Source organism: Phyllostomus hastatus, unplaced genomic scaffold, assembly GCF_019186645.2.
Source record: "Phyllostomus hastatus isolate PE091 unplaced genomic scaffold, TTU_PhHast_1.1 phas_scaffold_555, whole genome shotgun sequence".
Taxonomy (NCBI): domain Eukaryota; kingdom Metazoa; phylum Chordata; class Mammalia; order Chiroptera; family Phyllostomidae; genus Phyllostomus; species Phyllostomus hastatus.
The window spans coordinates 5,781,783-5,794,321 of NW_025334036.1; the positions used below are offsets into that span (position 1 = coordinate 5,781,783).

The 12,539-nt window shown below is 42.3% G+C and overlaps 1 protein-coding gene across 11 annotated transcripts in view; it reads right to left on the bottom strand.

The window, feature by feature from the left end:
- Nucleotides 1-11,777, bottom strand: part of AKAP13 (A-kinase anchoring protein 13) — a 226,593-nt gene extending 214,816 nt beyond the window's left edge. For 10 of the 11 annotated variants that reach the window (XM_045824935.1, XM_045824932.1, XM_045824934.1 and 7 more), the window contains exon 1: nt 7,503-7,715. The gene's annotated coding sequence lies outside the window, so the exon portion shown is untranslated. Of the gene's footprint in view, nt 1-7,502; nt 7,716-11,707 lie in introns of those variants that run through there. The other variant, XM_045824926.1, reaches the window with a different exon arrangement.
- Between the last annotated feature and the right edge of the window lie 762 nt (nt 11,778-12,539).

A 12,539-nucleotide genomic window follows, 5' to 3' on the forward strand; every position in this document is an offset into this window, starting at 1 on the left:
CCAATTCCTGCAATACTCTTCCTAGTCTTCCTAAAATTATCACCACCAGACATCACCGAAAGTCTGTTCACTCGTTTATTTTCTGCTTCCCTAGCTGGAATGGCAGTTCTTTGATGGCAGCAACGACCTGTTATTTGTCACTGAATCCCCACCACCTAAGACAGCACCCAATGTACAGAGGGCACCCAAATATATACTGACCAAAGTAACAAGCAACCCTACATACAACAAGTTTCATATGCCCACTTTACAAAAGAGAAAACTGAACTTCAGAGGCAAAGAATTTACCCAAAGCCACAGAGCAAAATGTCACCAAATGCATCTGAAAAAGCCAATACTCTGCCCAATGACATTTTGTGCCTTAAAATGGAATTTCACATGTATCCTAAGACATGAATATATAAAAATAAAAATCATTCCTATATGGAAATATTAGACCACAATGACCTTTCTGTTCACCATCAGACCGTTTCATATCTTTGATTAATCATATGTATGTACTATGTGAGTACCTCCTCAACTGGAAGATATCTACTTTTTTGGTAATCCCCAGAGAATAAGGGCTAAGCTACAGACAGCATTTAACAAATGTTACTTTGATGTTTATCCCCCAAAAGATTTAATGAATCCTGTAACAAGACTTTCAGCACCACCAGTAAAGTCTGCTTTATTGGGACTTCGGTTTCCAATCACGATGAAGTAACTGAACCCAGATTTATCCTGCCACACCCCTCCCTGCAACAACTAGGGAAATGGATAAAATATATGAGGCAACATCTTGAAGACACTAGGCAACCAGCAGAACAGGAGTGCAATCCCTAATAGAGGGGAACAGATGAGAGAAGCCCCACGATTGCACCAGCTTTCTCAGCCTGGAGGCACATATGGGACCTCTGTACAACGAGGACCCCATGAGCACAGGGCAGTCTAGTAGAATTAAGAATCAGATGTAAGAGTTTGGGAAGGCAGAGGAATCTAAAAACTGCAGGGTACCAGAAACTAGAGAGCTGCATGAAGGCGCTCCAGAAATCAACACAGAGGCCTCCTTGAGTCTGTGACTAGGAAATCATGCATGCATACTGTAAAAAATCTCTGAGGGCAGGCAAAGAATGACCCAAGAATTGGAAGCTAAACAATCTCAGAGCTCCCATGGGGCTGGGGGACATTCATAGTCTGACCAGTCAAAGCAGAGAACATCCAGTTCTTCAATGAAACTAAGGAGGCTTTCATGTCCTTAGTAATGGGGTGAAACAAGCTTAGACTACAAGCTACTCTAGACCAATCTGGAAAAGTTTAAAACTAAGCCTCAGACCCTGTATGAAATAAACAGCCATATGTGGTTTAAAAACAATTTTTATTTAAATAAGTCTCAGAAGTATCAAGTGAATAACCTGTCAATACAAAATCCGATACTCTTTAAAGCAATGGTTCTCATTCATATCAGGGATGATTTTGCTCCCCCTCCCCCTCCCCCAGGATATCTAGCATTATCTGTAGTCATGTTGGGTTGTCATAACTATGGGTGTTACTACTGGCATCTACTGGGTAGAGGGATGCTGCTAAACATCCTACAATGTTCGGGACAGCACCCCACAACAGAGAGTAATTTGGCCCAAAACGTCAATAAGACCAAAGTTGAGAAACCCTGCTTTAAAAGAATACAAAATCCCACAATGAGCTTAAAAGTCATCATTTCCAGAATCCAACGAGAAATCATCAGACATGCAAAAAAGAAAGAAAATGTGACCCATAATGAGAGAAAAATCATCCATGAAAATAGAAATAATGAGGTTAACAGACAAGGACTTTAGGAAATATGATAAGTATTATACATATGATAAAAAAAAATTTTACATGAATCTAAATAGGAGACAAGTGGAAGAAATAAAAAAGATTCAGGGGCAGATTAAATCCAATAATATATAAAGACTATATCATGGCCAACTGAGAAATCACAAGAAAGCAAGGCTACTTCAGCATCCAAAACTTAGTGTAATTCACCATATCAACGGAGTAAAAAAGAAAAAAACATACAATCATCTCAAAAGATGCAGAAAAACCGTGGCATCAGTGAATAACCATTCATGATGAAAACTCTCAACAAACTAGAAATAGAACAGAACTTCCTCAAATTAATAAAGAACATCTACAAATACAAGCAAACAAACTATAAATAACATCATATTATTGGTGGAACACTGAATGTTTTCCCCTTCATCAGGAAAGGCTGTCCTCCCTCAAAACTCCTATTCAACATCATAAGGAGGGGCCTAGTCGGTTCAATAAAGCAAGGGGAAAAAACATGAAAGAAATAAAAGGCATACAGACTGCAAAGGGAGAAATCAAACTGCCTGAATTTGTCAAAGACATTATTATCTATATAGAAAATCCCAAAGAATCTATGAAGAGGCTTTTAGAACTGTTGTAAAAGTGAGTTTAGAAAGGCTGTGAGATACAACGTTGGCATCCAAAATTCTATCTTCTTTCTTTTTTTTTTTTAAGATTTTATTCATCCACTTTTAGAGAGGGAAGGGAAGGGAGGGAGAAAGAGAGAGAGAGAGAGAAACATCAATGTGCTGTTGCTGGGGGCCATGGCCTGAAACCCAGGCATGTACCCTGACTGGGAATCGAACCTGCAACACTTTGGTTCGCAGCCCGTGCTCAATCCACTGAGCTACGCCAGCCAGGGCTTCTATCTTATTTCTATATACCAGCAATGAACCAGGAAACTGAAATTTTAAAAGAATCACAACTACACTATCTTTTTTCATACTCTTCTGAAATATTCTGACATGCTTTGCTCACTGTTCATTGTGGTTTCACCTGACTTCAATCACTGGCGTCCAATGTCAGTTCCTGAGATTTCACAGTAACTGGTATCTATCAGCAAGCACTGTGAACTAAAACTTCTTTACAGTTTCTATATTTCATGACAAAATATGTTGTAAAAGGAAATACGAGAAGCACCAAAAGTAAAAAGTATCAATTTATCCAAGCAAGAAGGATGTCAGTAGAAATTGTATAATATTTTAATTTTATAAAGAAACCCAATAAAGTTAGCTGGATGTTTTTCCCTTTTAGACTAGGATTTGAATTTTATCCAAACCAGTGTCCAACCAATAAAATTACAAAACAACACAGTATTTGCACAGTGATTTATCCCATGTGTTTTTCGCAAGAGCAGCACATAGCAGACAAGATTAATATTAAGTTCACTTTATTTTATAACTAAGGATAGTAAGTCTGAGGCAGATGAGGTGGCTTGTTCAAGGACACACGGCCAATAAAGTTTGGATCTGAAGTCAGGTATGTGGCTCCACAGCATGTGCTTTTAGTAGCCATCACCATCAAGAATCACCTGGGTCCTGTGGAATTCTTTACATAACCTCTAGGTGTTCTTCCCTAACGTGACATCTTCAGCTGTCTAGAAGACAAATTAACTACAGTGGGACATACTCTTTTAATTCCTAACTGTTCAGGAATAACTGGCCATTGGGGTGGTAGAGGCTATCGACAAATATAGGTGTATGATGTAATCCGAAGTCAAAATTGAAAAGGGCTGATTTCTAATAGAAGAGCGTACAGAGTGATATAAATCATGAATCACTCACACCTTTTCCCTCACCACCCACCCATACCCACATCACACAAACACACTGACATCCACCTTCCCCATCATCTTCTACTTATTATGTCCCAATCCATCTGGACTACAAGACCATAAATGAGAGTACACAGGAATGAAACAAACTTTCTTCCACTAACAGCTTCCTCATCTCTCTCCATTCACAGTGGGGGGACAGCCTGACAGCAAGTAACTAAGGGGTACTGCCTCCGAATGGACACCTGTCCCGACCAGTAATAACCAAAGTCTGCTCAAGTTCGCGTAAATGTTAACTTTCAAAAAGGGATTATCAAAAATCCAAGTCTGTTCATCTGACTTTGTCAAGAATGTTTTCCCCCTCAATCTGTGAGTGTGATCAAATGTAATTTTTAAAGGCTTATTATAATCCTTCATAGTTAAATCCTTATTTTATAAAACTAATGGATAACCTTATGTTTTAAAAAACCCTTATTTATAAGATACGAAGTAAAACATAAAATCCTTATGTTATAAGAAAACTAACGGGCCCTGGCTGGTGTGGCTCAGTGGATTGAGCGCAGGCTGAAAACCAAAGGGTCGTCAGTTCGACTCCCAATCAGGGCACATGCCTGGGTTGCAAGCCAGGTCCCCAGTTGGGGTGTGGGAGAGGCAACCACACATTGATGTTTCTCTCCCTCTCTTTCTCCTTCCCTTTATATATCTAAATATCTTTAAAAATATATTTTAAAATCTTTAAAATCTTCTTAATGGAAATATGAGATTAAATATACAAAAATGTCCACTACAGGTTAGTATTTCTAGAATGTATAGCTTCCATTTGGTTTTCTGAATATTCTAAACTGAGCTGGTGTGACTCATTCAAATCACTGCTTCCTTCCGTAAAAGGTGGCACCTTCAAAAAATGTTATATTGAAGGGGAAGTGAGTGATTTGTTCATGTCTGAAATGTACTAACAACACCATATTAACCCTCACTCCAATTCTATCTTAAGCAAGTTTGAGAAATGTCATAATCCATATCTATTACTTTTCAAGACTAAGGTAAAATAAGGAAGGAAAGCTGGCACTGTCTAAGTAACGGAGATATCCTACCACAAATGTTGAAAACATTCCATTTCCTAAATGGTATAAACGCACGGAGTTCTACCCAACCAAGCCACTCTGCAAGTCCCACTCAAAGACTAACAAGTGACTGAAAAAGCCAAAGTTGTTTCTATTAACAGAGTCCAAGTAACACCTTAAAAAAACTGCATTTAATTAAGACTCTATTCTCAGGATTCCTTATTTGTGAAATAGCTAAACTCCTACACTCAAAGCATCAGACTTTTAAAAATGCATTTTAAGTCATATAAAATTTATCAAAATTATTATCATTACAATGACCAGGTAGCAGACACCTGCTTAATGTTAGGCACACAATTCCATTTATTCCTAAAAACACAGTAAAGTAGCTACTACACCTGCCATGACAGAAAAGCCAAGCTTTGAGAAGTTAAATGACCTGCTAAAGGCTATACTAGTCAGTGGAAGTATGGGGATTTGAACTCACATTTACCTCTACCTTCAAAGAAGGTCTGTTCTTCTAAACTGTGAGGAACACACAGAGTGAGAATAAACTTGTCCAGCAATCTTAATCCTTTCACCAAAAGACAGGGACAAAATTCCTAAATCAGAACCACTTTTTGAAATCCATAGTGCACTATATAAACCTCTTACCTCTTCAAGAATTAACAGAGTAAAAAGAAAAATTAGAAACCTTGTTAAGTAAATTCCATCAGAGATCTGCCAGGGAACTGTCACTTTGGACAAGTCCCCAGAGTTAGTGGTTCTATGTACACTAGCACTAGTGAGCACAAAGCACTTCACCCAATTCAAACACATACTGAACGCCTGCACTGTGTTAAGATTCCCTCCTGGCAAAGAGGGTACAAAGTTAAATAGTAAGGCCCATCACAAGCCTCGTGGAATCAGACCAGAGGAGGAGTTCACTTCTACTACATACATAGTTACCATTAGTTAGGCAAATAAACCAAGTGTGAGAAACCCTAAAACAAAAGTATGTACAGCATGCTATCACAGTTGAGAGAAGGAAAGCAAATGGGCTATTTGTCACATTATGTCGTAATAGTGGGTGTTTACATTTTCTCCTTCCCTGACAGCTCCTTCCAACCCTGTCAACTTCATGCCCCACAGTCCCCCTGCACAAGGTGCACACGACCAAACAGGAAAGCCTTAAAAGCAAGGACTGTGACTCCTGCAAGTGACCTTGTTGCTCTAGTTCTAAAGTACAATGCTTATTATTTGTTGATATATGCATTATACTTGATATAAGCATTAAAGAAAAAGGTACAATGCTTATGACATAAGGACATCATTTTTCTTTGGCTTTGTCAGGTGAAGAAAGTTGGCTTTTTAAAAGCAAAATGAGGCCAACCAAGCAGAAAAACCCAGAACACTTCTCTACATTACTCATTTAACATGAGAAAGAAATCAAAGCAAACCGACACACACACTCTCTCTCAAATTTCTTTTAAATTTAGTAGATGGCAGAGGGATGTAACAACTGATACTAACCATCCTAGTCATTCTGTTCCACTACGAATTTGATCGACATTTAAGCCAGTTCCAGTTGGAGTATTTAAACACAATTATTCTCACATGATAAGCTACATAAACCAAATTCAGCAGACTCATGCACTCAAAACTTAACAACAAGGCTTGTACTTAATGCAGTCTGCAAATCTCAGAGAGACCAGGAAGGACTACAAGAACTGTTAACAGTGATTTATCTCAGCTGATCCTACCTCCTTTACAAACTCAAAAAGAAAATCATCTTTCAAAAACAGCAGTATGCATTTGTCCTGATCTGGGCAACCCGATGCTCTAGAAAAACAGAGTAAGTTGCTTCTTCTGAAAATAAAGTGACAGGGGGAATTTTTTTTAAAGGGCACATTGCTTTTTCTTTTATTTCTATATGCCTGGGGCAATAAGCTCTCAAAATAATTTCACTGAATGCAAAAGCTAACAATGAACCCCAGAAATACAATCCAACTTGCACTGTGAATCCTAAGTTCACAGTAAGGTAAATGTGATGGGTCCATTTTGCTCCAAGAACTATTTCCAAAAATCAAAAATTAAAAAAATATGTATTGTTTCTTCTGATGAAAAAACATTTTGATGGTTTTCCCCGTACTGTTTTTAAGCTCTTCACATACTCGCTGACTTTGAAAAATAAGTGTCCGTAAGCCATATTGACAAAAAAGAAAAGTTTTGGTTGGTCTCAAAATAAGGCTGCAGTTTAAGGCGGTATACTGTGGAGTCCGTTGCACGGGCATCCCCTCGACCGCATGTCTCCAAGCCGCAGGGATCCCCGGCCGCGCACCCCGGAGCCGGCTCCAAAAGCGCCCCCCGAAGGCGGGCGCGGCCGGGCATGTTTATAGTCCGCCCAGGAGAGCTGCTCCCTCGCGTCCCTAGCACTTGCAAGCGGACACGGTCGAACGAGAGGCACCTACGGAGCAGCCGACGCTCCCTGACCCCTGCGGAGCCGCCGAGGGAAACGTAGGGCTAAGGGTTCAGGTCTGGAAGGATGTATGGAACGCCCCCGAAGTTGGGCTGCTGCTGGCCCCGCACCGCGCGCCGTGGCCACGAAGCAGACAATGCGGGAGGTGGGACGCCGCGGGAGGAGGGGGCAGCAGAGCTGGGGGGTGGGGCGAAGGCGCTCCGCCACCGCCCATTCATCCGAGCCGGCCAGCTTCAGCGCCCCCTCCCCGCCCCCGAAATCCCTTTTCCCCTCCCCCGCCCGGAGCAGCGTTCGCAGGGGAGGGGCCGGCGCTCCCCGCCCGACCCCTCCTCAAATCACAAAACTTCCCCCAACTCCACCAACTAAGTTGCTCTCTCACCGTGCGGCGCCCGGGGATCCCCCTCGGGCGGATTCGGAGCAGCTCCGCACCTTCGCCGCAGAGAAAGACAATAGGCGGCCGCTCCCCCGGCGGCGACGGCTTGAGACTGCGGCGGCGGAGGCAGGGAGCAAGAACTGCGGTCTCCGCCGAGCCCAGGAGCTTGCCCGCAGCTGCTGCTTAGGCTCCGCGCTGCCCCTGCACTCAACCAGAGTCCCCCCCGCGCATGCGCCGCCAGCCGCTCGGGGATGGGCGGGCTACCAGGGGAGGGCAGTAGCGCCAAAGAACCCTCCCGTGAGTAAGCGCGGAGCCAAGGGTTTAGAGCTGAGATTGCACAGCAGAGCTGCCCGTCAAGCTCCCTGAGACCAATAGACAGGCACCTGGGCGGTGCGCACAGGTTGCTAAGGAAAGCTGAGGTTGCTCACCGCTGCTGTGCAGCTGCGAAGTGATAACAAAGTGATTGAAATGGGGTGGTTGGCTGGGACTGCCCTGGAAAGTGCCCACCCACCCTCGCGTCTCCGCCTTCCGGAAACCGCCGTTCGTCTGTGTGCTGGCACTTACCTGCACTCTCCGCACTTACTGAAATGATTTACTCTTCTATTTCCCTCCACTTAACATCAGAAGGTTGAGTTTAGTGTGCTCTGTGTCCAGTGCCTAGCAGAGCCATTGCTGGATATTCAACAAGTTGTTTACATATATGGATGAATGGATGGATCTATAACCGCACCAGGATTGTGACAATGTATTCCGAGAACTTTAGGCTACCCAATCACCACAAAATCATACAGTCTTCGAGTTGCAAAGGACCTCAGAAATCTGATGGCATTTGAGAAATAAAATGTGGTCTGTTGGTACAGGAAGAAACTAATTCGTCAAATAGAAAGTTATTTTAAAAAATGAGTCTACTTAAAGACAAATATGGAAAAGTGGAAACACGCAGTTCAAGGACTTGCAAATTGATAGTTATTGAAGTATGTATTTCAACAGTATTCAAGTGTTTAGGGGCGAGAGGGGTTATTGACAGGGTAGGGTGCTAGAAGGGTTCTGTATTTTGATCTGAATGATGGATAACAAAAATATAGACATGTGAAAATTCATCCAGCTGTACACCTAAGATTAGTGTACTATACATGTACTTTTATATCAGTTTTTAAAAAATTGCGGTATGGGGTATGGCCCAAAAAATGCAAAGATGCAAATGACTGCCATTTTGGAGACCCTGATCCACGCAAGCACCCCAGCAATGACTGAATACTTGAAAGGGGGCATTGTGAATACTCACTGTGTAAGCCAGGCACTTCCATTTTTAAGTAGCTCTGAACCTCAGAAATGATACTAGCCTTGAGCTGAAATTTGCTTCCCCGTAAGTGGACCTGGCTCCCACAGAGATTTTATTAGTTCACCCTCACAGAATGAAAAACCAATACCAAACATTTCCAGTGCTTCATGTTAAGTCTTCCCAACCACCTCATGGTGCTGCTCACCCTCCTCCACACTCACTCTAACCTGTCCTTGTCAATATTTAGAAGGTGGCACAGATAGAGAGGACTCCTAGAATCCTAGATCCTCAGCTCTGCCACAAAGGAGCTCCTCGAAGAACCTCAGTCTCCTGTAAAATAAGAGAGCTCACCTAGGAAATGGCTTGGACCCCAACTTGTAATAATACTGTGGTCTTAAGAGTCTGGCTGATCTGTTACAGAGGCAGCAGCAAATGTTACCTTGCCATCTTTCTAATGACTGCTGACAACATCAGTCTCTGCTTCCTGCCTCATTCCAGAATGTATACCTTTCCAGTGGGGTGCAGAAAGGGTCAAGAGTCCAGCACTTCTCAGGGTTTACTGTGCCCACAAATCACCTGGGGGATTCTGTTAAATGTAGATTCTGACTCAGTAGGTCTGGAGTAGAATCTGGGAGTCTCCATTTCTATCACACCCCCCGCCCAGCTGGTAGTGTTGCTGGTCTGGGACCCCACCTCGAGGAGCAGCTGAGACAGCTGAGCCCTCATCTTCTTTGGGAAAGTCCTGTCTGCGTGACTGGTACTTTCTCATCATTCAGGCATCAGCTCTGATGTCCCTTTTCAGAAAAGACATGCCCAGCCAGCCTCGCTAAAATAAGCCACTCTCAGTCTCTCTCCTTCACGTTTTTCAATTTTTTATAGCATTTATCCCAATCTGAAAGTATCTTATTTATTTTGTGTTAGTTGACTATCTCCCCCTCTATAATGTAAGCTCCCTGAAGTCTGTTTTGTTTACAGGTTCGTTCTCTCTCTCTCTACAATAGTGCCTGTAGGAACAGTAGGAACCCAATTAAGTTTTGCATGAATGAATTTGTATAGAAAGAGCTACTATGAGATGCCCTCAAACTGAAGGTCCCTGATATTAAAGATTTGTTCTTCCAAAGCACACCAAATATCTCTACCCAGTGTGCCCCATTTCGCCACAAAGAGATGTGGAGTTTAGTAAATTTCTCAGTTTTAGTGAGTTTACAAATTAGGAAAGATGCCAAGGCCTTAACAAACAGATTTTGTATTTCTGAACTACCTCTCTAGTTGACTTATATCTCTCTAATTGACATACATGGGTTATAATACCTAAAAATATCACAAGGATAAACCCCATTTTACAGAGAGTGCCTGGGAATGCCAAAACAAAGGAAAAACAATACCATTGAGAGAACATAAATTTCTCTGGAGACCCATGGTTCCTAAACCGTCCACTTCTGTAAAAGAAGCAGCATCAGACCAAACTTGTCCCAAGGCTCTTCCTTCACGACAGTGACCATGTCATTGCTTTTGTGATACAAACAGTTCCCCGACGTTACTTTAAGGGAGCTTCCACTTTTAGCCCCTTGCTTGGGTGAAGTCAAATCTACTGAGACCTCAATTCCAATTCCATGGCTTCAGCACATGATCACACCTGAGGCAATCAATTCATCTTATCTACAGGCAAAAATGATTAGTTGATTAGTTGGGCTTAAAGCCCCAAACAGACCAGTCGGAGTAAACAGAAGTAAATTCTACTCTCTGTTTGAACTCTCAAAGTAGGTGACTTATTTTTAACTGGAACATGCAAGGATATGCTTCTCAGCCATCTTTTTTAAAGATTGTATTTATTTGTTTTGAGAGGGGAAGGAAGGGAGAAAGAGAGGGAAATAGCAATGTGTGGTCGCCTCTTGTGTACGTCCCTACTGGGGACCTGGCCTGCAACCCAGGCATGTGCTCTGACTGGGAATTGAACTGCTGACTGTTTGGTTCTCAGGCCAGCACTCAGTCCACTGAGCCACACCAGCCAGGCCTCAGCCATCTTGTTACCATGAGGAAAGAATCTCTTCAAATAGAGCCAGCACAGTGGAAAGGTTGAGAGATAAATAAAAACAATGTTTTGGTGACACCTACTGAACCATTGAATCCAGCAATACCTGAAGCTTCAACAACACATAGACTTTTCAATCAAGGAAGCCAATAAAGCCAGAGTGGAAGTGTCTGTCACTTTCATCCACAAGAATTCTAACTGATACATGATCCATGAGCGGTTGAGCCCTGGTCAGTCCCCTGACCAGCTTCTCAATTCAATTAGCAAATAGCTTTTGAGAGTTTTCTGTGTCCCAGGCCTTAGGGATGGTCCTGGCATTAGAGGCAAAGGGCAAGGTTCCTGCCTTTAAAGAACTCACAGTCATGTAAGGGGGACAGGGAAAACAGCAAGACATCAGAAATGTAAGTATCCCTCACAGTGGGAAAGGTAGGGGGTTAGGGGCACAAAGAGGAGGATACACACTCAGAAGATGAAAGTTCAAGGGCAGCATCTCAGAGGACATGACAGATAAAGTAGGTCTTGGAAGACAACCCAGTTAAGAACAGTGGAGGAGTGCAGAATCCTTGGGTATATGTGCGCACAAGCAGCAGAGGACCTTTCCAGGAAAAGGAAGAGCAAATGCAAACATATAGGCTATGTTGGAAATGCAATACACACAAGAAACTGGAGAAAAACAGGTAGCAGGTGAAACTGAAGGAAGGCAGGCAAAGCCAGGTTACACTGCCTTGCTAAGGAGTGCAGTGTTCATTCCGAGAGGCCAGGAGAAACCCTCAAAAGATGTAAGCAGTCTGTTGAGAACAAATTTCCATCTTAGATCACACTAGCATCATGTACTTGGCCTGGATTTAAGTGGGGGGTGAGGATAGGGGTGGGGAGAGAGGAATCTCTAACAGATACCTGGCTCCAGGTAGGAGGTTTTGCAGTCCAGAGCGAAGTTTTCACTTCTTAAATGGCAGAGGGAAACTTTCTTCCTTCTTCAGTGTCAAGCCCAATGCTGTCCAGTAGAAATATATGGTGAATCACATATGTGATTTAAATTTTTCTAGTAGCCACATTTAAAAAGAAAAAAAAAGTAAAATGAATTTTAAGGATATTTTATTGCATGAAATATACATCAACTATTATCTTTTGAATATGTAACCCATACAAAATATATTGAGATATTTTACATTCTTTTTGTCATACTAGTCCTCAAAATAATCCAGTGGGTATTTGACACCGACAGCACATCTCAATTCAGAACAGCCATATTCCAAATGCTCAAAAGCCACATCTGACTGGTGGCTGCCATACAGGTCAGCTCATCTGGTCCATTGATTCTGATACAGTCTCTATCTTGGAGTTGGTTTCAAACCATGGCATGTAAGTGGGGCTGTAATTTCCACACTATGCCTCCATCACTTGCATGAACTCATTTTTTACAACCCTGGACTGGTGCTATTTATCCCACTTCTTAAAGTAATTCATTAAGTAATCTGCTCCAAATCACATAGCTACCTGATTGGCACAGCTTATCTTCCAAGGGTTGAAAACTAAGGGAAAGACACTAAATCCAATTTAGAATAGCACACTGGCTAAGTCTTCCCTCACCGGGGCTCTCCTTCTGCATTCAAAATTGTGAGTGCTCAGCCTATCCACAGTAGATGCTCTGTAAAGGGCTAAACCAATCCCTCATTTAGAATATATTCCTGTAATACATTTCAGAAATTCTGCAGCACAAATGAAACAA